Source organism: Macaca thibetana, chromosome 14 (assembly GCF_024542745.1).
Source record: "Macaca thibetana thibetana isolate TM-01 chromosome 14, ASM2454274v1, whole genome shotgun sequence".
NCBI lineage: Eukaryota > Metazoa > Chordata > Mammalia > Primates > Cercopithecidae > Macaca > Macaca thibetana.
This window is the reverse complement of record NC_065591.1, coordinates 6,625,995-6,652,911: the sequence shown is the minus strand read 5'-3', so window position 1 is coordinate 6,652,911 and position 26,917 is coordinate 6,625,995. Positions and strand designations below refer to the sequence as shown.

The 26,917-nt window shown below is 43.6% G+C and overlaps 2 protein-coding genes and 1 pseudogene across 2 annotated transcripts in view; 2 read left to right on the top strand and 1 right to left on the bottom strand.

Annotated features, from left to right (window-relative positions):
* NUDT8 (nudix hydrolase 8) overlaps window positions 1–26,917 on the bottom strand; it is a 162,157-nt gene that overhangs the window by 53,958 nt on the left and 81,282 nt on the right. The gene's annotated exons all lie outside the window — the stretch shown is intronic.
* The window catches only part of NDUFS8 (NADH:ubiquinone oxidoreductase core subunit S8), a 150,602-nt gene that overhangs the window by 49,458 nt on the left and 74,227 nt on the right, over window positions 1–26,917 (top strand). The window lies entirely within an intron of this gene.
* LOC126935431 (endogenous retrovirus group K member 19 Rec protein-like) lies at window positions 9,653–11,718 on the top strand (annotated as a pseudogene).

Genomic DNA, 26,917 nt, shown 5'->3' with positions numbered 1-26,917 from the left:
AGACTGTCCAACTCACCCAGCAGCCACACCCAGAGCCCCTGGAACTCTGGCCCAAGGCTCTCTGACAACTTCCCACATCTTCTCGACTTAGGGGCTGAAGACTGACGCTGTCCGATCACCTCGAAGCTTCCTGGACCATCACAGATGCTTTGGATAACTCTTGCAGTGCAGGGTAAGTCCATCCCCTTCTTAATCAATATGGATGCTACCCACTCCACATTACCTTCTTTTCAAGGGCCTGTTTCTCTTACCTCCATAACTGTTGTGGGTATTGACGGCCAGGCTTCTAATCGTCTTAAAACTCCCAAACTCTGGTGCCAACTTGGACAATTTTCTTTTATGCACTCTTTTTTAGTTATCCCCACCTACCTAGTTCCCTTATTAGGCTGAGATATTTTAACAAAATTATCTGCTTCCCTGACTATTTCTGGACTACAGCCACACCTCATTGCTGCCCTTTTCCCCAGTTCTAAGCCTCCTTCACATCCTCCCCTTGTATCTCCCCACCTTAATCCACAAGTATAGGACACCTCTACTCCCTCCTTGGTGACTGATCATTCACCCCTTACCATCCCATCCCATTAAAACCTAATCACCCTTACACCACTCAACACCAATATCCCATCCCACAGCATGCTTTAAAAGGATTAAAGCACCAGGCGTGGTGGCTCAAGCCTGTAATCCCTGCACTTTGGGAGGCCGAGGTGGGCAGATCATGAGGTCAGGAGATCGAGACCATCCTGGCTAACACGGTGAAACCCCATCTCTACTAAACATACAAAAAATTAACCGGGTGCAGTGGCAGGCGCCTGTAGTCCCAGCTACTCAGGAGGCTGAGGCAGGAGAATGGCGTGAACCCAGGAGGCGGAGCTTGCAGTGAGCTGAGATCACGACACTGCACTCCAGCCTGGGCGACAGAATGAGACTCTGCCTCAAAAAACAAAAACAGATTAAAGCCTGTTATCACTTGCCTGTTACCACATGAGCTTTTAACTCTCCTTGAGCCTATAAACTTTCCTTACAATTCTCCCATTTTACCTGTTCAAACACCGGACAGGTCTTACAGCTTAGTTCAGGATCTGTGCCTTATTAACCAAATGGTTTTGCCTATGCACCCCATGGTGCCAAACCCATATACTCTCCTATCCTCAATACCTCCCTCCACAACCCTTCCACAACCCATTATTCTGTTTTGGATCTCAAACATGCTTTCTTTACTATTCCTTTACACCCTTCATTCCAGCCTCTCTTCGCTTTCACTTGGACTGACCCTGACACTCCTCAGGCTCAGCAAATTACCTGGGCTGTACTGCTGCAAGGTTCGCAGACAGCCCCCATTACTTCAGTCAAGCCCAAATTTCTTCCTCATCCATTACCTATCTTGGCATAATTCTTCATAAAAACACATATGCTCTCCCTGCCTATTGTGTCTGACTGATCTCTCAAAGCCCAACCCCTTCTACAAAACAACAACTCCTTTCCTTCCTGGGCATGGTTGGATACTTTCGCCTTTGGATACCTGGTTTTGCCATCCTAACAAAACCATTATATAAACTCACAAAAGGAAACCTAGCTGACCCCATAGATCCTAAATCCTTTCCCCACTCCTCTTTCCGTTCAATGGAGACAGCTTTCAAGACTGCTCCCACCGTAGCTCTCCCTGACTCATCCCAACCCTTTTTTCATTACACACAGCCAAAGTGCAGGGCTGTGTGGTTGAAATTCTTACACAAGGACGGGGACTGTGCCCTGTGGCCTTTTCATCCAAACAACTTGACCTTACCGTTTTAGCCTAGCCACCATGTTTGAATATGGTGGCTGCCACTGCCTTAATACTTTTAGAGGCCCTCAATGTGGGGAAAAGAAAGAGAGATCTGGCCAGTCGCGGTGGCTCACGCCTGTATCCCAGCACTTTGGGAGGCTGAGACAGGAGGATCACGAGGTCAGGAGATCGAAACCATCCTGACTAACATGGTGAAACCCCATCTCTACTAAAAATACAAAAATTAGCCAGGCACAGTGGCGGGCTCCTGTAGTCCCAACTACTCGGGAGGCTGAGGCAGCAGAATGGCATAAACCAGGGAGACGGAGCTTTCAGTGAGTGGAGATCGTGCCACTGCACTCCAGCCTGGGCGACAGAGCGAGGCTCTGTCTCAAAAAAAAAAAAAAAAAAAAAAAAAAGAAAGAGAGATCAGACTGTTACTGTGTCTATGTAGAAAGAAGTAGACATAAGAGACTCCATTTTGTTCTGTACTAAGAGAAATTCTTCTGCAGTGAGATGCTGTTAATATGTAACCCCAGCTCCAACCCTGTGCCGACAGAGACATGTGCTGTGTTGACTCAAAGTTTAATGGATTTAGGGCTATGCCTGATGTGCTTTGTTAAAAAAGTGCTTGAAGGCAGTATGCTTGTTAAAAGTCATTGCTATTCTCTAATCTCAAGTACCCAGGGACACAATACACTAGGGAAGGCTGCAGGGACCTCGGAAGGCTGCAGGGACCTCCGCCTAGGAAAGCCAGGTATTGTCCAAGGTTTCTCCCCATGTGGTAGCCTGAGATATGGCCTCTTGGGAAGGGAAAGACCTGACTGTCCCCTAGCCTGACACCCGTAAAGGGTCTGTGCTGAGGAGGATGAGTGAAAGAGGAAGTCCTCTTTGCAGCTGAGATAAGAGGAAGGCATCTGTCTCCTACTCATCCCCGGGCAAGTCTCGGTGTAAAACCCAAGTGTATGTTCTATTTACTGACATAGGAGAAAACCACCTTAGGGCTGGAGGTGAGACATGCTAGAGGCAATACTGCTCTTTTTTTTTTTTTTTTTTTTTTGAGACGGAGTCTCGCTCTGTCTCCAGCCCGGGGCTGGAGCGCAGTGGCCGGATCTCAGCTCACTGCAAGCTCTGCCTCCTGTGTAGCTGGGTTTACGCCATTCTCCTGCCTCAGCCTCCTGTGTAGCTGGGACTACAGGCGTCCGCCACCTCGCCCGGCTAGTTTTTTGTATTTTTTTTTAGTAGAGACGGGGTTTCACCGTGTTCGCCAGGATGGTCTCGATCTCCTGACCTCGTGATCTGCCCGTCTCGGCCTCCCAAAGTGCTGGGATTACAGGCTTGAGCCACCGCGCCCGGCCAATACTGCTCTTTAATGTACTGAGATATTTGTATAGGTGCACATCAAGGCACAGCACCTTTCCTTAAACTTATTTGTGATACAGAGATCTTTGTTCACATGTTTTCCTGCTGATCCTCTCCGCACTGTGACCCTATTGTCCTGCCACTTCCCCCTCTCCGAGATGGTAGAGAGAATGATCAGCAAATACTGAGGGAACTCAGAGACAGGTCCCTGCACAGGTCCTCCATATGTTGAGCGCCCATCCCCTGGGCCCACTTTTTTTCCTCTATTCTTTGTCTCTGTGTCTCTTTCTTTTCTCAGTCTCTGGTCCCACCTGATGAGAAATGCCCATACGTGTGGTGGGGCAGGCCACCCCTTCATCTGGTGCCCAACGTGGGTGCTTTTCTCTAGGGTGAAGGTACGCTCGAGCGTGATCATTGAGGATAAGTCAATGAGAGATTCCTGAGTACGTCTACGGTCAGCCTTGCAGTAAGCTTGTGCGCTCAGAAGAACATAGGGTAACAATGGGACAAACTGAAAGTAAATATGCCTCTATTCTCAGCTCTATTAAAATTCTTTTAAGAAGAGGGGGAGTTAGAGTCTCTACAAAAAATCTAATCATGCTATTTCAAACGATAGAACAATTCTGCCCATGGTTTCCAGAACAGGGAACTTTAGATCTAAAATATTGGGGAAAAAATTGGCAAAGAATTAAAACAAACAAGTAGGGAGGGTAAAATCATCCCACTTTCAGTATGGAATGATTGGGCCATTATTAAAGCAGTTTTAGAATGGTTTCAAACAGGAGAAGATAGCGTTTCAGTTTCTGATGTCCCTGAAAGCTGTGTAATAGATTGTGACGAAGAGGCAGGGATAGAATGGAAAGTTCACATTGTAAATATGTAGCAGAGCCGGTAATGTAGTCAAAGTTAAATGTTGACTACATGTAGCAGAGCCGGTAATTGTAGTCAACGTTAAATGTTGACTACAATCAATTACAGGAGGTGATATATCTTGAAACATTAGAATTAGAAGAGAAAGGTCCAGAATTAGCAGGGCCATCAGAGTCTAAATCACGATGGCCAACTCCTCTTCCTGCAGTTCAGATGCTTGTAACATTACAACCTCAAATGCAGGTTAGACAAGTACAAACCCCAAGAGAATATCAAATAGAGAAAGTCTCTGTCATGGCAATGCTAATCCAAATACAGTATCCACAATATCAGCCGGTAGAAAATAAGACCCAACCGCCAGTAGCCTATCAATACTGGCCGCCAGCCGAACTTCAGTATCGGCGGCCCCCAGAAAATCAGTCTAGACCACCAGGAATGTTTCCAGCACCACGGGGCAGGGCGCTATAGCCTCAGCCGCCCACTATGAGACTTAGTCCTACAGCATCACCTAGTGGACAGGGCAGTGCATTACATAAAATTATTGGTAAAGCAAGAAAGCAAGGAGATATTGAGGCGTGGCAATTCCCAGTAATATTAGAGCCAATACCACCTGGAGAAGAGGCTCAAGAGGGAGCGCCTTCCCTAGCTGAGGCCGGATATGAGTCTTTTTGTATAAAAATGCTAAAAGATATGAAAGAGGAAGTAAAACAGTATGGAGCCAACTCCCCTTATATGAGGACATTATTAGATTCCATTGCTCATGGACATAGACTCATTCCTTATCATTGGGAGATTTTGGCCAAATCATCACTCTCACCCTCTCAATTTTTATAATTTAAGACTTGGTGGATTGATGGGGCACAAGAACAGGTCCGAAGAAATAGGGCTGCCAATGATCCAGTTAACATAGTTGCAGATCAGCTATTAGGAACAGGTCAAAATTGGATCACTACTAATCAACAAGCAATAATGCAGAATGAGGCCATTGAGCAAGTTAGAACTATCTGCCTTAGAGCCGGGGAAAAAAGCCAAGATCCAGGAACCACCTGCCCCTCATTCAATACAATAAGACAAGGCTCTAAAGAGCCCTACCCTGATTTTGGAGCAAGGCTCCAAAACGCTGCTCAAAAATCAATTACCAATGAGAATGCCTGTAAGGTCACAGTGGAGTTGATGGCATACAAAAACGCCAATCCTGGGTGGCAATCAGCCATTAAGCCATTAAAAGGACAGGTCCCGGCAGGATCAGATGTAATCTCAGAGAACATAAAAGCCTGTGATGGAATTGGAGGAGCTATGCATAAAGCTATGCTTATGGCTCAAGCAATAATGGGAGTTGCTTCAGGAGGACAAGTTAGAACATTTGAGGGAAAATGTTACAATTATGGTCAAATTGGTCATCTAAAAAAGAATTGCCCAGTCTCAAATAAACAAAATGTAACAACTCAAGCTACTACAACAACAGATAAACAGCCACCTGGCCTATGTCCAAGATGTAAAAAAGGAAAACATTGGGCTAATCAATGTCGTTCGAAATTTGATAAAAATGGGCAACCATTGTCGGGAATGTCAGGCCCTGCAACACACTGGGGCATTCCCAGTTCGGCCCTTTGTTCCTCAGGGTTTTCGGGGACAACAACTCCACTGTCACAAATGCCTCAGGGAATGCGCCAGTTACCACAATACAGCAACTGTTCCCCGCCACAAGCGGCAGTGCAGCAGTAGATTTATGCACTATACAAGCAGTCTCTCTGCTTCCAGGGGAGTCCCCACAAAAAAATCCCCACAGGGGTATATGGCCCACTGCCTGAGGGGACTGTAGGACTAATCTTAGGAAGGTCGAGTCTAAATCTAAAAGGAGTTCAAATTCACACTGGTGTGGTTGATTCAGACTACAAAGGCAAAATTCAATTGGTTATTAGCTCCTCAATTCCTTGCAGTGCCAGTCCAGGAGACAGAATTGCTCAATTATGACTCCTGCCTTATATTAAGGTTGGAAACAGTGAGATAAAAGGAACAGGAGGGTTTGGATGCACTGATCCTACAGGAAAGGCTGCATATTGGGCAAGTCAGGTCTCACAGAGCAGACCTGTGTGTAAGGCCATTATTCAAGGAAAACAGTTTGAAGAGTGAACAGACACTGGAGCAGATATCTCTATCACTGCTTTAAATCAGTGGCCAAAAAATTGGCCTAAACAAAAGGCTGTTTGTCACAGGACTTGTCGGCATAGGCACAGCCTCCGAAGTGTATCAAAGTACGATGATTTTACATTGTTTACAGCCAGATAATCAAGAAAGTACTGTTCAGCCAATGATTGCTTCAGTTCTTGTTAATCTGTGGGGTCGAGATTTGTTACAACAATGGGGTACGGAAATCATTATGCCCACTCCATTATACAGCCCCACGAGTCAAAATATCATGACTCAGATGGGATATGTACAAGGAAAGAGACTAGGGAAAAATTAAAATGGCATTAAAGTCCCAATTGAGACTGAGAGAAATCAAGAAAGAAAAGGAATAGGGCATCCTTTTTAGGGGCGGCCACTGTAGAGCCTCCTAAACCCATTCCATTAACTTGGAAAACAGAAAAACCTGTATGGATAAATCAATGGCTGCTACCAAAACAAAAACTGGAGGCTTTGCGTTTATTAGCAAAGGAACAGTTAGAAAAGGGACTTATTGAGCCTTCATTCTTGCCTTGGAATTCTCCTGTGTTTGTAATTCAGAAGAAATCCAGCAGATGGCGTATGTTAACTGATTTAAGAGCTGTAAATGCCGTAATTCAAACCATGGGGCCTCTCCAACCCGGGTTGCCCTCTCCCACCATGATCCTAAAAGACTGGCCTTTAATTATAATTTATCTGAAGGATTAGCTTTTTTACTATTCCTCTGGCAGAGCAGGATTTTGAAAAGTTTGCCTTTACTATACCAGCCGTAAATAATAAAGAATCAGCCACCAGGTTTCAGTGGAAAGTGTTACCTCAGGGATTGCTTCATAGTCCAACTATTTGTCAGACTTTTGTAGGTCAAGCTCTTCAACTAGTTAGAGACAAGTTTTCAGACTGTTATGTCATTCATTATGTTGATGATATTTTATGTGCTGCAGAAACGAGAGAGAAATTAATTGACTATTATACATTTCTGCAAGCAGAGGTTGCCGACGCAAGACTGGCAGTAGCATCTGATAAGATTCAAACCTCTACTCCTTTTCGTTATTTAGGGATGCAGATAGAAAATAGAAAAATTAAGCCACAAAAAATAGAAATAAGAAAAGACACATTAAAAACATTTAATTACTTTCAAAAATTGCTAGGAGATATTAATTGGATTTGGCCAACTCTCTTCATTCCTACTTAGGCCATGTCAAATTTGTTCTCTATCTTTTTTTTTTTTTTTTTTTTTTGAGACGGAGTCTCGCTCTGTTGCCCAGGCTGGAGTGCAGTGGCGCAATCTCGGCTCACTGCAAGCTCCGCCTCCCGGGTTCACGCCATTCTCCTGCCTCAGCCTCCGAGTAGCTGGGACTACAGGCGCCCGCCCCTGCGCCCGGCTAATTTTTTCTATTTTTAGTAGAGACGGGGTTTCACCATGGTCTCGATCTCCTGACCTTGTGATCCGCCCACCTCGGCCTCCCAAAGTGCTGGGATTACAGGCGTGAGCCACCACGCCCGGCCTGTTCTCTATCTTAAGGGGAGACCCAGACATAAATAGTAAAAGAGTATTAACCCCAGAGACAACAAAAGAAATTAAATTAGTGGAAGAAAAAATTCAGTCAGCACAAATAAATAGAATAGATCCCTTAGCCCCACTCCAACTTTTGATTTTTGCTACTGCACATTCTCCAGCAGGCATCATTGTTCAAAATACTGATCTTGTGGAGTGGTCATTTCTTCCTCACAGTACAATGAAGACTTTTACATTGTGCTTGGATCAAATAGCTATATTAATTGGTCAGGCAAGATTATGAATAATAAAATTGTGTGGAAATGACCCAGACAAAATAGTTGTTCCTTTAAACAAGGAACAAGTTAGACAAGCCTTTATCAATTCTGCTGCATGGCAGATTGGTCCTGCTGATTTTGTGGGAGTTATTGATAATCAGTAGGCAAAAACAAAAATCTTCCAGTTTTTAAAATTGACTACCTGGATTTTACCTAAAATTACCAGACATAAACCTTTAGAAAATGCTCTGACAGTGTTTACTGATGGTTCCAGCAATGGAAAAGCGGCTTACTCCGGGCCAAAAGAGCGAGTCATCAAAACTCAATATCAATCGGCCCAAAGGGCAGAGTTGGTTGCAGTGTTACAAGATTTTAATCAACCTGTTAATATTGTATCAGATTCTGCATATGTAGTACAGGCTACAAGGGATGTTGAGACAGCTCTAATTAAATATAGCATGGATGATGAGTTAAACCAGCTGTTCAGTTTATTACAACAAACTGTAAGAAAAAGAAATTTCCCATTTTATATTACTCATATTCGAGCACACACTAATTTACCAGGGCCTCTAACTAAAGCAAATGAACAAGCTGACTTACTGGTGTCGTCTGCATTCATAAAAGCACAAGAACTTCATGCTTTGACTCATAAATGCAGCAGGATTAAAAAACAAATTTGATGTCACATGAGAACAGGCAAAAGATATTGTACAACATTGCACCCAGTGTCAAGTCCTACCCCTGCCCACTCAAGAGGCAAGAGTTAATCCCAGAGGTCTGTGTCCTAATGTGTTACGGCAAATGGATGTCACACATGTACCTTCATTTGGAAGATTATCATGTGTCCATGCGACAGTTGATACTTACTCAGATTTCGTATGGGCAACCTGCCAGACAGGAGAAGGTACTTCCCATGTTAAAAAACATTTATTATCTTATTTTACTGTAATGGGAGTTCCAGAAAACATTAAAACTGACAATGAGGCCGGGCGCGGTGGCTCAAGCCTGTAATCCCAGCATTTTGGGAGGCCGAGACGGGCGGATCATGAGGTCGGGAGATCAAGACCATCCTGGCTAACACGGTGAAACCCCGTCTCTACTAAAAAATACAAAAAGCTAGCCGGGCGAGGTGGCGGGCGCCTGTAGTCCCAGCTACTCGGGAGGCTGAGGCAGGAGAATGGCATAAACCCGGGGGGCGGAGCTTGCAGTGAGCTGAGATCCGGCCACTGCACTCCAGCCTGGGCGACAGAGCAAGACTCCATCTCAAAAAAACAAAACAAAACAAAACAAAAAACTGACAATGAACCAGGATACTGTAGTAAAGCTTTCCAAAAATTCTTAAATCAGTGGAAAATTACACATACAACAGGAATTCCCTATAATTCCCAAGGACAGGCCATAGTTGAAAGAACTAATAGAACACTCAAACGTCAATTAGTTAAACAAAAAGAAGTGGGAGACAGTAAGGAGTGTACCACTCCCCAGATGCAACTTAATCTAGCACTCTATACTTTAAATTTTTTAAACATTTATAGAAATCAGACTACTACTTCTGCAGAACAACGTCTTGCTGGAAAAAAGAACAGCCCATATGAAGGAAAACTGATTTGGTGGAAAGACAACAAAAATAAGACATGGGAAATAGGGAAGGTGATAACCTGGGGAAGAGGTTTTGCTTGTGTTTCACCAGGAGAAAATCAGCTTCCTGTTGGGATACCCACTAGACATTTAAAAGTTCTACAATGGACCCATCGGAGATGCAAAGAAAAGCACCTCCACAGAGACGGAAACACTGCAATCGAGCACCATCGACGCGCAAGATGGACAAAATGGTGATGTCAGAAGAACAGACGAAGTCGCCATCCACCAAGAAAGTGGAGCCGCCAACTTGGGCACAATTAAAGAAGCTGACACAGTTAGCTAAAAAAAAGCCTAGAGAACACAAAGGTGACACAAACTCCAGAGAGCATGCTGCTTGCAGCTTTGATGATTTTATCAACGATGGGAAGTCTCCCCATGCCTGCAGGAGCAGCTGCAGCGAATTATACCTACTGGGCCTGTGTGCCTTTCCCGCCCTTAATTCGGGCAGTCACATGGATGGATAATCCTATTGAAGTATATGTTAATAATAGTGTGTGGGTACCTGGCCCACAGATGATCGTTGCCCTGCCAAACCTGAGGAAGAAGCAATGATGATAAATATTTCCACTGGGTATCGTTATCCTCCTATTTGCCTAGGGAGAGCACCAGGATGTTAATGCCTGCAATCCAAAATTGGTTGGTAGAGGTACCTACTGTCAGTCCCACCAGTAGATTTACTTATCACACGGTAAGTGGAATGTCACTCAGGCCACAGGTAAATTATTTACAGGACTTTTCTTATCAAAGATCATTAAAATTTAGGCCTAAGGGGAAACCTTGCCCCAAGGAAATTCCCAAAGGATCAAAAGGCACAGTAGTTGTAGTTTGGGAAGAATGTGTGGCGGATAGTGTGGTGACATTACAAAACAATGAATTCAGAACTATTATAGATTGGGCACCCCGAGGTCAATTCTACCACAATTGCACAGGACCAACTCAACCGTGTCCCAGTGCACAAGTGAGTCCAGCTGTTAATAGTGACTTAACAGAAAGTATAGACAAACATAAGCCCAAAAAATTAATCTTTCTACCCTTGGGAATGGGGAGAAAAAGGAATCTCTACTCCAAGACCAAAAATAGTAAGTCCTGTTTCTGGTCCTGAACATCCAGAATTATGGAGGCTTACCGTGGCCTCATACTGCATTAAAATTTGGTCTGGAAATCAAACTATAGAAACAAGAGATCATAAGCCATTTTATACTATCGACCTAAATTCCAGTCTAACAGTTCCTTTGCAAAGTTGTGTAAAGTCCCCTTATATGCTAGTTGTAGGAAATATAGTTATTACACCAGACTCCTGAACTATAACCTGTGAAAATTACAGATTGTTTACTTGCATTGATTCAACTTTTAATTGGCAGCACTGTATTCTGCTAGTGAGAGCAAGAGAAGGCATGTGGATCCCTGTGTCCATGGACCGACCGTGGGAGGCCTCGCCATCTGTCCATATTTTGACTGAAGTATTAAAAGTCATTTTAAATAGATACAAGAGGTTCATTTTTACTTGAATTGTAGTGATTATGGGATTAATTGCAATCACAGCTATGGCCACTGTGGCAGGAGTTGCATTGCACTCTTATGTTCAGACAGTAAACTTTGTTAACGATTGGCAAAAGAATTCTACAAGATTGTGGAATTCACAATCTGGTATTGACCAAAAATAGGCAAATCAAATTAATGATCTTAGACAAACTATCATTTGGATGGGAGATAGGTTCATGAGCTAGAACATTGTTTCTAGTTACAGTGTGACTGGAATACATCAGATTTTTGTACTACACCCCGAGTTTATAACGAGTCTGAGCATCACTGGGACATGGTTAGACACTACCTACAGGGAAGAGAAGATAATCTCACTTTAGACATTTCCAAATTAAAGGAACAAATTTTTGAAGCATCAAAAGCCCATTTAAATTTGGTACCAGGAACTGAGGCAATAGCAGGAGTTGCTGATGGCCTCGCAAATCTTAACCCTGTCACTTGGGTTAAGACCATCGGAAGTTCTACTATTGTAAATTTCATATTAATCCTGTGTGCCTGTTCTGTCTGTTGTTAGTCTGCAGGTGTACCCACCAGCTCCGAAGAGACGACGACCACCATGGAGAACGGGCCATGATGACGATGGTGGTTTTGTGGAAAAGAAAAGGGGGAAATGTGGGGAAAAGAGAGATCGACTGTTACTTTGTCTATGTAGAAACAAGTGACATAAGAGACTCCATTTTGTTCTGTACTAAGAGAAATTCTTCTACCTTGAGGTGCTGTTAATGTGTAACCCTGGCTCCAACTGTGCTGGCAGAGACATGTGCTGTGTTGACTCCAGGTTTAATGGATTTAGGGCTATGCAGGATATGCTTTGTTAAAAAAGTGCTTGAAGGCAGTATGCTTGTTAAAAGTCATTGCTATTCTCTAATCTCAAGTACCCAGGGACACAATACACTGCAGAAGGAAGGTCGCAGGGACCTCCGCCTAGGAAAGCCAGGTATTGTCCAAGGTTCCCCCCATGTGATAGCCTGAGATATGGCCTCATGGGAAGGGAAAGACCTGACTGTCCCCGAGGCCAACACCCATAAAGGATCTGTGCTGAGGAGGATGAGTGAAAGAGGAAGGCCTCTTTGCAGTTGACATAAGAGGAAGGCATCTGTCTCCTGCTCGTCCCCAGGCAATGGAATGGAATCCGTGTAAAACCCGATTGTATGTTCTATTTACTGAGATAGGAGAAAACCACCTTAGGGCTGGAGGTGAGACATGCTGGCGGCAATACTGCTCTTTAATGCACCAAGATATTTGTATAGTGCACATCAAGGCATAGTACCTTTTCTTAAACTGATTTATGACACAGAGACCTTTGTTTACATGTTTTCCTGCTGATCATCTCCCCACTATTACCTATTCATCCCCCTCTCCAAGATGGTAGAGATAATGATCAACAAATACTGAGGGAACTCAGAGACAGGTCCCTGTGCCCATCCTCCGTATGTTGAGCACCGGTCCCCTGGGCCCACTTTTCTTTCTCTATACTTTGTCTCTGTGTCTCTTTCTTTTCTCAATCTCTCATCCCACCTGATGAGAAACACCTACAGGTGTGGAGGGGCAGGCCACCCCTTCACTCAAAATCACAAACTGTGCTCAACTCACTCTCTACAATTCTCATAACTTCCAAAATCTATTTTCTTCCTCACACCTGATGCACATAGTTTCTGACCCCATCCACTACCTCTCAGCAAGTCGAACTCATTGCCTTAACTCGAGCCCTCACTCTCGCAAAAGTACTACCCATCCATATTTATACTGACTCTAAATATGCCTTCCATATCCTGCTGCTCTAAATACGCCTTCCATATCCACCCCCATGCTGTTATATGGGCAAAAGAGGTTTCCTCACTATGCAAGGGTCCTCCATCATTTAATAACAACTCTTCTCAAGGCTGCTTTACTTCCTATGGAAGCTGGAGTCATTCACTACAAGGGCCATCAAAAGGCATCAGATCCCATCGCTCAGGACAACGCTTATGCTGATAAGGTAGCTAAAAAAGCAGCTAGCGTTCCAACTTCTGTCCCTCACAGCCAGTTTTTCTCCTTCTCATCAATCATTCCCACCTACTCCCCCACTGAAACTGCCACCTATCAATCTTTTCCCACACAAGGCAAATGGTCCTTAGACCAAGGAAAATATCTCCTTCCAACCTCACAGGCCCGTTCTACTCTGTCGTCATTTCATAGCCTCTTCCACATAGGTTACAAGTCGCTAGCCCATCTCTTAGAATCTCTCATTTCCTTTCCATCGTGGAAATCTATCCTCAAGGAAATCACTTCTCAGTGTTCCATCTGCTATTCTACTACCCCTCAGGAATTATTCAGGCCCCCTCCCTTCCCTACACATCAAGCTTGGGGATTTGCCCCTGCCCAGGACTGGCAAATTGACTTTACTCACATGTTCCAAGTCAGGAAACTAAAATACCTCTTGGTCTGGGTAAACACTTTCACTGGATGGGTAGAGGCCTTTCCCCCAGGGTCTAAAAAGGCCACTATGGTCATTTCTTTCCTTCTATAAGACATAATTCCTCGGTTTGGCCTTCCCACCTCTATACAGTCCAAAAACGGACTGGGCTTTACTAGTCAAATCACCCAACCAGTTTCTCAGGCTCTTGGTATTCAGTGAAACCTGCATATCACTTACCTACCTTACCTTTCCTCAATCTTCAGGAAAGGTAGAACGGACTAATGGTCTTTTAAAAACACACCTCACCAAACTCAGCCACCAACTTAAAAAGGATTGGACAATACTTTTACCACCTGCCCTTCTCAGAATTCGGGCCTGTCCTTGGAATGCTATAGGGTACAGCCCATTTGAGCTCCTGTATAGACGCTCCATTTTATTAGGCCCCAGTCTCATTCCAGACACCAGACCAACTTGGACTGTGCCCCAAACACTTGTCAACCCTACTCTCTTCTGTCTAGTCATACTCCTATTCACTATTCTCAACTACTCATAAATGCACTGCTCTTGTTTACACTGCCGGTTTACACTGTTTCTTCAAGCCATCACAGCTGATATCTCCTGGTGCTATCCCAAATCGCCACTCTTAACTCCCTCTTAAAGTAAATAAATAATATTTGCTGTCAGGGCTATGCTGAACCTCCTTGGGCACTCTCCAATTGGATGTCCTGGGTCCTCCCAACTCTTAGTTCTTTAATACTTGTTTTTCTCCTGCTCTTATTTGGACTTTGTGTCTTCCATTTAGTTTTTCAATTCATACAAAACCATATCCAGGCCATCACCAATCATTCTATATGACAAATGCTTCTTCTAACAACCCCCCTTACCACAAAATCTTCCTTCAGCTTAATCTCTCCCACTCTAGGTTCCCACCCTGCCCCTAATCCTGCTCGAAGCAGCCCTAAGAAACATCACCCATTATCTCTCCATACCACCCCCCAAAATTTTCATTACCCCAACATTTCAACACTATTTTATTTTTCTTATTAATATAAGAAGACAGGAATGTCAGGCCTCTGAGCCCAAGCCTGCAGGTATACATCCAGATGGCCTGAAGCAAGTGAAGAATCACAGAAGAAGTGAAAATGGCTGATTCCTGCCTTAACAGATGACATTACCTTGTGAAATTCCTTCTCCTGGCTCAGAAGCTCCCCCACTGGGTACCTTGTGACCCCAGCCTCTGCCCGCCAAAGAACAATCCCTCTGACTGTAATTTTCCATTACCTACCCAAATCCTATAAAGCAGCCATATCCCATCTCCCTTCACCGACTCTCTTTTTGGACTCAGCTCGCCTGCACCCAGGTGATTAAAAAGCTTTATTGCTCACACAAAGCCTGTTTGGTGGACTCTTCACACGGACACACATGAAAATTACAACCGACACCACTGAAATACAAAAGAGCATTCAAGGCTAGTATGAACACCTTTACACACATAAGCTAGAAAACCTAGAAGTGATGGATACATTCCTGGAAAAATACAACCCTCCTAGTTTAAACCAGGAAGAATTAGATACCCTGAACACAGCAATAACGAGCAGTGGGATTGAAGTGGTAATTTAAAAATTACCAACAACAACAAAAAAGCCAGGACCAGATGGATTCACAGCAGAATTTTACCAGACAGTCAAAGAAGAATTGGTACCAATCCTTTTGACACAATTCCACAATATAGAGAAAGAAGGAACCCTCCCTGATCCATTCGATGAAGCCAGCATCACCCTAATACCAAAACCAGGAAAGGACACAACCAAAAAAGATAATTACAGGCCGGGCGCGGTGGCTCAAGCCTGTAATCCCAGCACTTTGGGAGGCCGAGACGGGCGGATCACGAGGTCAGGAGATCGAGACCATCCTGGCTAACACGGTGAAACCCCGTCTCTACTAAAAATACAAAAAACTAGCCGGGCGAGGTGGCGGGCGCCTGTAGTCCCAGCTACTCGGGAGACTGAGGCAGGAGAATGGCGTAAACCCGGGAGGTGGAGCTTGCAGTGAGCTGAGATCCGGCCACTGCAGTCCAGCCTGGGCAACAGAGCAAGACTCCGTCTCAAAAAAAAAAAAAAAAAAAAAAAAAAAAAAAAAAAAAAAGATAATTACAGACTGATATCCTTGATGAACATAGATGCCAAAATCCTTAACACAATACTAGCTATCCAAATTCAACAACATATCAAAAAGATAATCCACCATGATCAAGTGGGTTTCATACCAGAGACGCAGGGGTGGTTTAATGCAGGCAAGTCAGTAAATGTGATACATCACCTAACCAGAATTAAAAATGACAATCACATGATCATTTCAATAGATGCAGAAAAAGCATTAGACAAAATCCAGCACCCTTTTATGATTAAAACCCTCAGCAAAATCAGTATACAAGGGACATATCTTACTGTAATAAAAGCCATCTATGACAAAACCACAGCCAACATAATAGTTGAAAGCATTCTCTCAGAGAACTGGAGCAAGACAAGGATGCCCACCCTCACCACTCCTCTTCAGCATAGTGCTGGAAGTTCTAGCCAGAGCAGTCAGATAGGAGAAAGAAATCAAGGGCATCCAAATCAATAAAGAGGAAGTCAAACTTCCCCTGTTTGCTGATGATATAATTGTTTACCTTGATAATCCTAAGGACTCCTCCAGAAACAACCTAAAACTGATAAAAGGATTCAGCAAAGTTTCTGGATACAAAATTAATTCACACAAATCAGTAGCTCTTCTATCCACCAACAGCAACCAAGCAGAGAATCAAATCAAGAACTCAACCACTTTCACAATAGCAAAAACAAAACAAAACAAAACAAAAAACTTAGGAATATATCTAACAAAGAAATCAAAAGACCTCTAAAGGAAAACTACAAAACACTGCTAAAAGAAATTAGAGATGACACAAACACATGGAAGCACATCCCATGCTCATGGATGGGTAGAATCAATATTGTGACAATGGCCATACTGCCAAAAGCAATCTACAAACTCAACACAGTCTCCATCAAAATGCCACCATCTTTCGTCACAGAGTTAGATAAAACAATTCTAAAATTCATACGGAACAAAAAAGAGCTCGCATAGCCAAAGCAAGACTAAGCCAAAAGAACAAATCTGGAGGCATCACACTACCTGATTTCAAACTATACTCTAAGGCCATAGTCACCAAAACAGTGACATATTGGTCTAAAAATAGGCACATAGACCAATGGAACAGAATAGAGAACCCAGAACTAAACCCAAATACTTACAGGCAGCTGATCTTCAACAAATAAACAAAAACATGAAGTGGGAAAGGACACCCTTTTCAGCAAATGGTCCTGGGATAATTGGCTAGCCACATGTAGGAGAATGAAACTGGATCCTCATCTCTCCCCTTATACAAAAATCAACTCAGGATGGATTAAGGAATTAAACCAAAGAGTTGAAACCATAAAAATTCTAGAAGATGACATTGGAAAAACCCTTCTAGACATTGGCTTAGGCAAGTATTTCATGACCAAAAACCCAAAAGCAAATGCAATAAAAACAAAGATAAATAGCTGGACCTAATTAAATTAAGAGCTTTTGCAGGGCAACAGGAACAGTCAGCAGAGTAAGCAGACGACCCACAGAGTGGGAGAGAATCTTCACAATCTATACATCTGACAAAGGACTAATACCCTGAATCTTCAACGAACTCACACAAATCAGTAAGAAAAAAAACACAATCCCATCAAAAAGTGGGGTAAGGACAAGAATAGACAGTTCTCAAAAGAAGATACACAAATGGCCAAGAAACATATGAAAAAATGCTCAACATCACTAATGATCAGGGAAATGCAAATCAAAACCACAATGCGATAGCACTGTACGCCTGCAAGAATGGCCACTAAAAAAAAAAAAAAAAAAAGGCCGGGCGCGGTGACTCAAGCCTGTAATCCTGGCACTTTGGGAGGCAGAGACGGGCGGATCACGAGATCAGGAGATCCAGACCATCCTGGCTAACATGGTGAAACCCCGTCTCTACTAAAAAAGACCAAAAAAAAAAAAAAAAAAAAAAAAACTAGCTGGGCGCGGTGGCGGGCGCCTGTAGTCCCAGCTACTCGGGAGACTGAGGCAGGAGAATGGTGTGAGCCCGGGAGGCGGAGCTTGCAGTGAGCTGAGATCCAGCCACTGCACTCCAGCCTGGGCGACAGAGCGAGACTCCGTCTCAAAAAAAAAAAAAAAAAAAAGTAGATGTTGGCGTGGATACAGCGATCACGGAACACTTCTACACTGCTGGTGGCAATGTAAACTAGTACAGCTTTTATGGAAAACAATGTGGAGATTCCTTAAAGAACTAAAAGAAGAACTACCATTTGATCCAGCAATCCCACTACTGCGTATCTACCTGAAGGAAAAGAAGTCATTATATGAAAAAGATACTTGCACACGCATGTTTATAGCAGCACAATTCACAATTGCAAAATCATGGAACCAACCCAAATGCCCATCAATCAAAGAGTAGATAAAGAAACTATGGTGTGTGTGTGTGTGTATATATATATATACACACACATATATACATGGTATATATATACACTATGGTCTATATATGATATATATGGTACATATGGTATATATACACACTATGGTATATATCATATATGATATATATGATGGAATACTACTCAGCCATAAAAAGAAATGAATTAACAGGATTTGCAATGATCTGGGTGAGAGGAATACTACTCAGCCACAAAAAGAAATGAATTAACAGCATTTGCAATGATCTGGATGAGATTGGAGACTATTATTCTAAGTGAAGTAACTCAGGAATGGAAAACCAAACATTGTATGCTTTCACTGATAAGTGGGAGCTAAGCTATGAGGATGCAAAGCATAAGAATGATACAATGGACTTTGAGGACTTAGAGGGAAGAGTGGGAGGGGGGTGAGGGATAAAAGACAACAAATACAGTGCAGTGTATACTGCTCAGGTGATGGGTGCACCAGGATCTCACAAATCACCGCTAAAGAACTTACTCATGTAACCAAATACCACCTGCACCCCAATAACTTATGGGGAAAAAATTAGGGGCCAGGTGCGGTGGCTCACATCTGTAATTTCAGCACTTTGGGAGGCTGAGGTGGACGGATCACTTGAGGTCAGGAGTTCGAGACCAGTCTGACCAACATGATGTAACCCCATATCTACTAAAAATACAAAAAAATTAGCCAGGCATGATGGCGTGCACCTGTAATCTCAGCTCCTTGGGAGGCTGAGGCAGGAGAATTGCTTAAATCTGGGAGGTGAAGGTTGCAGTGAGCTGAGAGCACACCATAGCATTCCAGCCTGGGTGACAGAGAGAGACTCAAGTCAAAAAAAAAAAAAAAAAAAAAAAGCCAGGCGCGGTGGTTCATGCCTGTAATTCCAGCACTTTGGGAGGCGAAGGAGGGCGGATCACAAGGTCAGGAGATCCAGACCATCCTGGCTAACACAGTGAAATCCTGTCTCTGCTAAAAATACAAAAAATTAGCCGGGCATGGTGGCAGGCGCCTGTAGTCCCAGCTACTTGGGAAGCTGAGGCAGGAGAATGGTGTGAACCCAGGAGGTGGAGCTTGCAGTGAGCCGAGATCACGCCACTGCACTCCAGCCTAGGTGACAGAACGAGACTCCATCTAAAAAAAAAAAATCAATCAATAAAAAACAAAACATTAGATTAATTAATGTGGGTGGCAAGTCACCCAGGTGCCAAGGCAAGAGATCGAGGGCACAAGCTGTTCCAGTGTAATAAAATATAAAATAAGAATATTTATACTAGATATAGATAACAGATATGATTATGTATGAATATCATTAATCATTATTTTGCAACAATTACTCTTTACTCCAATATTACAATAATCCTTGCTCTATAATTATAACTTAGGAAAAACCAGGCCATACAGAGATAGGAGCTGAGGGGACATAGTGAGAAGTGACCAGAAGACAAGTGCGAGCCCTCTGTTATGCCTGGGAAGGGCCACCAGGGGGCTCCTTGGTCTAGTGGTAATGCCAGCATCTGGGAAGACGCCCGTTGCCAAGTGGACCGTGGTCTAGCGGTAGCGTCAGTGCCAAGGAAAAGCACCTGCTACTTAGCAGACTGGGAAAGGGAGTCTCCCTTTCCCTGGAGGAGTTCGGAGAAGACTCTATTCCTCCACCTCTTGTGGAGGGCCTGACTGTCAGGCCTGCCCGCAGTTATCCAGAGGCCTAACCTTCTCCCTGTAATGCTGTGCTTCAGTGGTCACGCTCCTAGTCCGCCTTCATGTTCCATCCTGTACACCTGGCCCTGCCTTTTAGATAACAGTAGCAAATTAGTCAAAGTACTAAAAGCTTCTGATATGCAGAAATAATGGCATAAGCTGTCTCTCTCTCTCGCCTCTCTTTCTCTCTGCCTCAGCTGCCAGGCAGGGAAGGGCCCCCTGTCCAGTGGACACGTGACCCACGTGACTTTACCTATCACTGGAAATGGCTCTCACTCTTTACCATGCCCCTTTTGCCTTGTATCCAATAAATATCAGCGCAGTCTGGCATTTGGGGCCACTACTGGTCTCCGCCTCTTGGTGGTAGTGGTCTCCCGGGCCCAGCTGTTTTTTCTTTTATCTCTTTGTCTTGTGTCTTTATTCCGACAATCTCTCATCTCCACACATGGGGAGAAAAACCACCGACCCTGCGGGGCTGGACCCTACAAATTAACAACAAAAAAAAGGAAATGCAAAAGGGAAATCAAAGGACTCACCCCAGAAGGGTGGTGGAAATTTTTGGATGGTTATTAAGAAATGAAATAAATAAAACGAAAATTAATGGAGCTACAACAAAGGTCTTTGCAACACCATCAAAGTCTGGGTGGACCAAAAGGAGCCCATGCTGATCCCCCAACATTAAAGGGCTCCACGTCAATTTTCTGCATTTTCCCCAGATTGGGGAAATTTAAGAACAATCAAAAGACAAAGATTATAATGAGAAAGCTGACATTGCCTGGGGCAATGCTGAGGCAAATTAAGATAAAGATTCAAAAAAGGGCACGAATCCCTTGACTTAGTTCTCTGCTGGGAACTCAAATTCTTTTTCACCAGAAAAGGTAAGATGATCTGGGGGTAGAAAATAAAAGATCGGCCAGGTGCGGTGGCTCATGCCTGTCATCCCAGCATTTTGGGAGGCCAAGGCGGACAGATCACTTGAGGTCAGGAGTTCGAGACCAGCCTGACAAGCATGGCAAAACCCCGTCTCTGCTGAAAAATACAAAAATTAGCTGGGTGTGGTGGAACACACCTGTAATCCCAGCTGCTCGGGAGGCTGAGGCAGGAGAATCGATTGAGCCTGGGAGGCGGAGCTTGCAGCGAGCCCAGATGGCACCACTGCACTCCAGCCTGGGTGGCAGAGCAAGACTCCGCCTCAAAAAGAAAGAAAGATAGAAACGGTCTGGGACCAAATCATGAAAATGAATGGGTTGATAGAATGATGAAATCTAAGATATTTAGACAGGCTTTGTGTGTCTTATGAAAATGGTCATTGTGTCTGACTGGGGGCTGTTTCTCTTACCTGGTACTATAAAACTGAAGGCATGTAAATCTGTTAATTGGACACGCTGAACGGGAACTAGTAAGATTTCCTGAGCCCACAGAATATAGGGTAGAAGCTGGAGTGTGAGTCAAAACAAACCCTCCACTTCATGGCCCTTTGTGGAACATTTATTGGAGCTTATGGCAAAAACCTGTGTGCGTTTCCCAGTGACGACTGCTGGGACTTTGGACCGGAGAGTTTCCTCTTGCAGGGCACTTACTGCCTTACCGTGGGATGCTAACTAAAGTTACCCCATGCTAATGGAAATAGTGGTGCCCAAAAGAGTTTCATGAAAAAATAAAAATGGTTTGCACAGGATCTTGCTATCTGGGGATGTAAGTAGGAGATTCTCATGAGCAGGAAATCTCTTTTTTTTCCCCCTAGGACTGACTCTAATTATATGAGGAGCTGCTAGATTCTACAGTGCCTGGTAAACAGCTCTCATTCAGCAAGGGCTGTGAATGACCATTCCAAGGTGAAGATGCGACAGCTTGTGCAGAAGCTGCTACTCTGTTTAAGGAAGAGTCAAGGAAATCGTTTTCTTTTGAGTTGTTTATAGTTTAGAACATTTGGGTAAAATATGGTTGTGTGAGCAAATTTACCTTTCTCTCTGAGTTCTCCAAACTTTGAAAACCATGATTTTGTGACAATATAGTTATTTGCAGAAGTTTAGAAAGAGTCTTTTCTTTTAAAACAGGGCAATTGGAGACACTGGTTTTCTTTCTCTTCTTCTTTTTTGTTTTCCTTTTTTCTTTCTTTTCTTTTTTTTTTTTAAACCAAGAGTTTGACTGGAGTAACATATTTTTAGGTAAAGTATGGCAAAGCAAAATTAATAAGAGCCTATACGACCAATCAATTCTTGTTGCATTTTATGTGAAAAAATCAGACCAAGTATAATAAGCCTAAAACTTATTTTGCACATAAATTGATCTTACTATAATTTCTCTTTGGTACAAAAGGAGGGCTAGAAAGAGAAACTGTTTCAAAGGAAAATTATAACACTTATTACTAGATTCCAGCCCTGACTTTTGTTTCTGAGTGCAGATTGAATCATGAATTATCTCTTGGCTACAATAAGCCTCTAAAGAACCAGATTAGAGGCCAGGCACGGTGTCTCATGCCTGTAATCCCAGCACTTTGGGAGGCCGAGGCTGGCGGATCACAAGGTCAGGAGTTCGAGATCAGCCTGACCAATATGATGAAACCCCATCTCTACTAAAAATACAAAAATTAGCCGGGCTTGGTGACGTGCACCTGTAATCCCAGCTACTCAGGAGGCTGAGGCAGGAGAATCGCTTGAACCAGGGAGGTGGAGCTTGCAGTGAGCCGAGATCGTGCTACTGCACTCCAGCCTGGGCGACAGAGTGAGACTCCATTTCAAAAAGAAAAGAAAAACAAAGAGTACCAGATTATAATTTTTCTTCATATTTTTAGTTGGTGCCCTGATAGAATAGGTTCCTTTTTCTGTTCTGACACACAAATACTCTTTTAATTGTCAAAATACTATTATTATTATTGAGAGAGAGTCTCTGTCACCCAGGCTGGAGTGCAGTGGCATGATCTTGGCTCACTGCTACCTCTGCCTCCTGGGCTCAAGCAATCCTCGAACCTCAGCCTCCTGAGTAGCTGGGACTACAGGCACACACCACCAGGGTCTGCTAATTTTTGTATTTTTTTTTTTCAGAGACAGGGTTTTGCCATGTTGCCAAGACTGGTCTCAAACTGCTGGGCTCAAGTGATCCACCTGCCTCGGGTTCCCAAAGTTCTAGGATGACAGATGTGAGCCACCGCACCTGGCCAATTGTCAAATTATTAATGTTATTTATCTCTCCTTGTTTTACTTCCAAGGAAACCAGAATAGTGGTATTCTGAAGACTAGAGATGCTAATCTCCCTCATTTGGCACCCCGCTGGGCCCAATCTGCTTTTTACCGTAAATGCCCTGCTGCTGAAACTATACAAGCACCCTCCCTCTGGGCCCAGGAACTGTTGTGGAAGAGGTGGGTATGTACATTGTAAGGGCAGGGTTTGAGGGATAGTATTAGCTCAGATCCTCCAAATCAAGGATGGGTACACAAATGCCTAAACAGCTGGCAGACAAAGGGACTTTTGCCTTCTGAGCTAATATGTGGCACCGTATAAGTCCGTTCTGACACTGCTAATAAAGACATACTTGAGACTGGGTAATTTAAAAGGGAAAGAGGTTTAATTGACTCACAGTTTTGCATGGCTAGGGATGTCTCAGGAAACTTACAGTTACGGTGGAAGGGGAAGCAACCACATCCTTCTTCACATGGCGGCAGGAAGGGGAAGAATGAGAGCTGAGCCCTTTATAAAACCATCAAATCTCGTGAGAACTTACTCACTATCATGAGATTAGCATGGAGGAAACTGCCTCCATAGTTCTATTACCTCCCACCAGGTCACTCCCACCACACGTGGGGATTATGGGAACCACAGTTCAAGATGAGATTTGGGTGGGGACACAGCCAAGCCATATAGGCACTTTTTCATCCATTCCCAACCATAAAGAATTTTCTGCTTCCTGTAGAATTAAAAGACAATTTTACTGAATGGATATAAAGATACCTTGTGACAAAGCCTCCTGGGTATAATACTCCTAGTTATGAGATTTATGCAGATAGATATATATTTTTTAAAGTTTTTCCAACCATCTTAGAACAAATTACTAAAAGGCCACAAAAAGCACTGCAGCACAACAGAAGTTTCTAAATTCCTTAGCTTAAAAGGTTATAATAATGCTTATGTTTTGTATAGTTAATTGCTATAAGTCTATAACTAAAACCAAGATTACAGTAGCTCAATACATAGAAGTTAAAGATAGATAAAGTCAATTTTGTAACCTCACCTTTGGCTTTTTGTTTGTACAAAAAAATTATCCAGGCATGGTGGTGCACGCCTGTGGTCCCAGGTGCTTGGGAGGCTGAAGCGGGAGGATTTCTTTAGCCTGGAAGGCAGAAGTTGCAGTGAGACAAGATCATGCCACTGCACTCCAGCCTGGGTGACAGAGTGAGACCTCGTCTCAAAAAAAAAAAAAAAAAAAAAAAAGGGTTAGTGAATGCCTGTTCATGTCCATCTTTCCTAGAACATTTAAATTGGCTATAAATCTTTGACTTTATGTCCCTTGGCCATAGGGAGTCCCACCAAGGGACAGGATGGACCCGGGGCAGGCCGTCATGCTGCCCTGGCAATGCCAGGGGACAAAATAAAAGTTTTGGTGGCCATTGATGTTGCCTCTGGCAAATCTTGGCCAGAAGGGGAAGACAATAAACCAGAAATAAAATTCTAAAATCCCCAATCATCTAAATGGACCCCTCTCTCAGCCAAGGGTATTCTAACCTTAACCTGAAAAACTAGTTCAGGCCAGGCCATGATGGGAAGTAGGGGCGGGATCTGCTTCATTATACCCTCCTCCCTTTTGGAATTACTGATAGAACACACTCTTAAGTCTGGTAAGAAACATTCACAATCTATTCTCTTTCAAGCCTGCTTCCTGGAGGATTCATCTGCATGATAAAATCTTCGTCTCCACAACTTCGCTGGAGTACAGTGGCATGATCTCGGCTCACTGCAACCTCCGCCTCCCGGGTCCAAGCGATTCTCTTGCCTCAGCCTCCCAAGTACCTGGGACTACAGCCATGCACCATCACGTTCAACTCATTTGCTTTTTTGTAGAGACAAGTTCTCGCTATGCTACTCAGGCTGGTTCCAAACTCCTGAGCTCAAGCGATCCTCCTGCCTCAGCCTCCCAAAGTGCTGGGATTACAGGCATGAGCCACCGTGCCTGGCCTTGGTGCAATTTTTTAAATGGTCAGATGTCAATTCAGGCTCTCTGTTTCTTCCTGTGTCAAATTTTGTAAGATATACACTTCCCTGGGAAATTTACCAATGCGTTCTAAGTTTTCAAATTTATTCATGGTTATTTACAGAATTCTCTTTCCCTTTAAACATTTTGACTGTAGCTATTATTATGTCCTATTATCAGTTAGTTATTTTTGTTTTGTGTGTTTTTTTTACTATTTTTCATTTTTAAAAACTGGATTTACAAATAAAGATTGAATACAAAGTGTGCCATGCGATGACTTGATACGTATACATTGTGTATAGTTATTTTTTATCCTGATCAGCCTTGCCAGATGTTGGCAAATATTGGTCCCAGCACTGTGAGAGGCAGAGGTGGGTGATCACCTGAGGTCAGGAGTTAAAGACCAGCCTGGTGAACATGGCAAAATCCCATCTCTACTAAAAAAAATACAAAAATTAGCCAAGCATGGTGGCGGTGCCTGTAATCCCAGCTACTCGGGAGGCTGAGGCAGGAGAATCACTTGAACCCAGGAGGTAGAGGTTGCAGTGAGCTGAGATTGCACCACTGCAATCCAGCCTGGGCAACAGAGCAAGACTTTGTCTCAGGAAAAAAAAAAAAAAAAAAGAACCATCTATTTTGTTGATCCTATCTCTTATGCTTTGTTTTCTATTTCATATATTTTTGCTCCTATTATTCTTTTATTTTCTTAGATTTACTCTATAGCTTTTTAAAAGCATCTTATTGTTTACAATTAATTGTACTTCTTTGATGTTTTCTTTTTTCTTTTTTTTCTTTTTCTTTTTTTTTTTTGAGACAGAATCTCACTCTTGTCACTCAGGCTGGACTGCAGTGGCACAATCTCAGCTCACTGCAACCTCAGCCTCCCAGATTCAAGTGATTCTCCTGCCTCAACCTCCCGAGTAGCTGGGATTACAGGTGCCTGCCACCATGCCAGGATAATTTTTGTACTTTTAGTAGAGGCAGGGTTTCACCATGTTGGCCATGCTGGTCTCGAACTCCTGACCTCAGGTGATCTGCCTGCCTTGGCCTCCTGAAATGCTGGAATTACAGGCATGATGTTTTCTTTTTCTTTCTTTCTTTTTTTTTGTTTTTTGTTTTTTGTTTGTTGAGACAGAGTCTTGCTTTGTCATCCAGGCGGGAGTGCAGTGGCAGGATCTCGGCTCACTGCAACCTCCACCTCCCAGGTTCAAGCAATTCTCCTGTCTCAGCCTCCCAAGTAGCTGGGATTACAGGCATACACCACCATGCCTGGCTAATTTTTGTTTGTTTGTTTGTTTGTTTGTTTGTTTTGAGATGGAGTTTCACTCTGTTGCCCAGGCTGGAATGTAGTGGCGCAATCTCGGCTCACTGCAACCTCCGCCTCCCAGTTTCAAGTGATTCTTCTGCCTCAGCCTCCCAAGCAGCTGGAACTACAGGTGTGTGCCACCATGCCCAGCTAATTTTTGTATTTTTAGTAGAGGCGTGATTTCACCATACTGTAGCAGGATTGACAAGAAATCAGAGAGACCGATGGTGTTGAGAAGGATATTTACTATTTAGGTGCACTACTCCAGTCAGGTTAATATTCAAAGGACTGAGCCCTGAACGAAGAGTTCAGTTACCTTTTTTTGGGGGGGAGGAGGTGAAGCCTCGCTGTTGTCCCCCAGGCTAGAATGCAATGGCACAATCTCGGCTCACTGCAACCTCCACAGCCCTGGTTCAAGCGATTCTCCTGCCTCAGCCCCCCGAGTAGCTGGGATTACAGGCGTCTGCCACAACGCCTGGCTAGTTTTTTTGTATTTTTAGTAGAGACAGGGTTTCACCATGTTGGCCAGGCTGGTCTTGAACTCCCGACCTCAGGTGATCCACCTGCCTCAGCCACCCAAAGTGCTGGGATTACAGGCATGAGCCACCATGCCCGGCTGAGTTAAGTTACCTTTTAAGCATTTTGTGGGGCAGGGGGAGATCT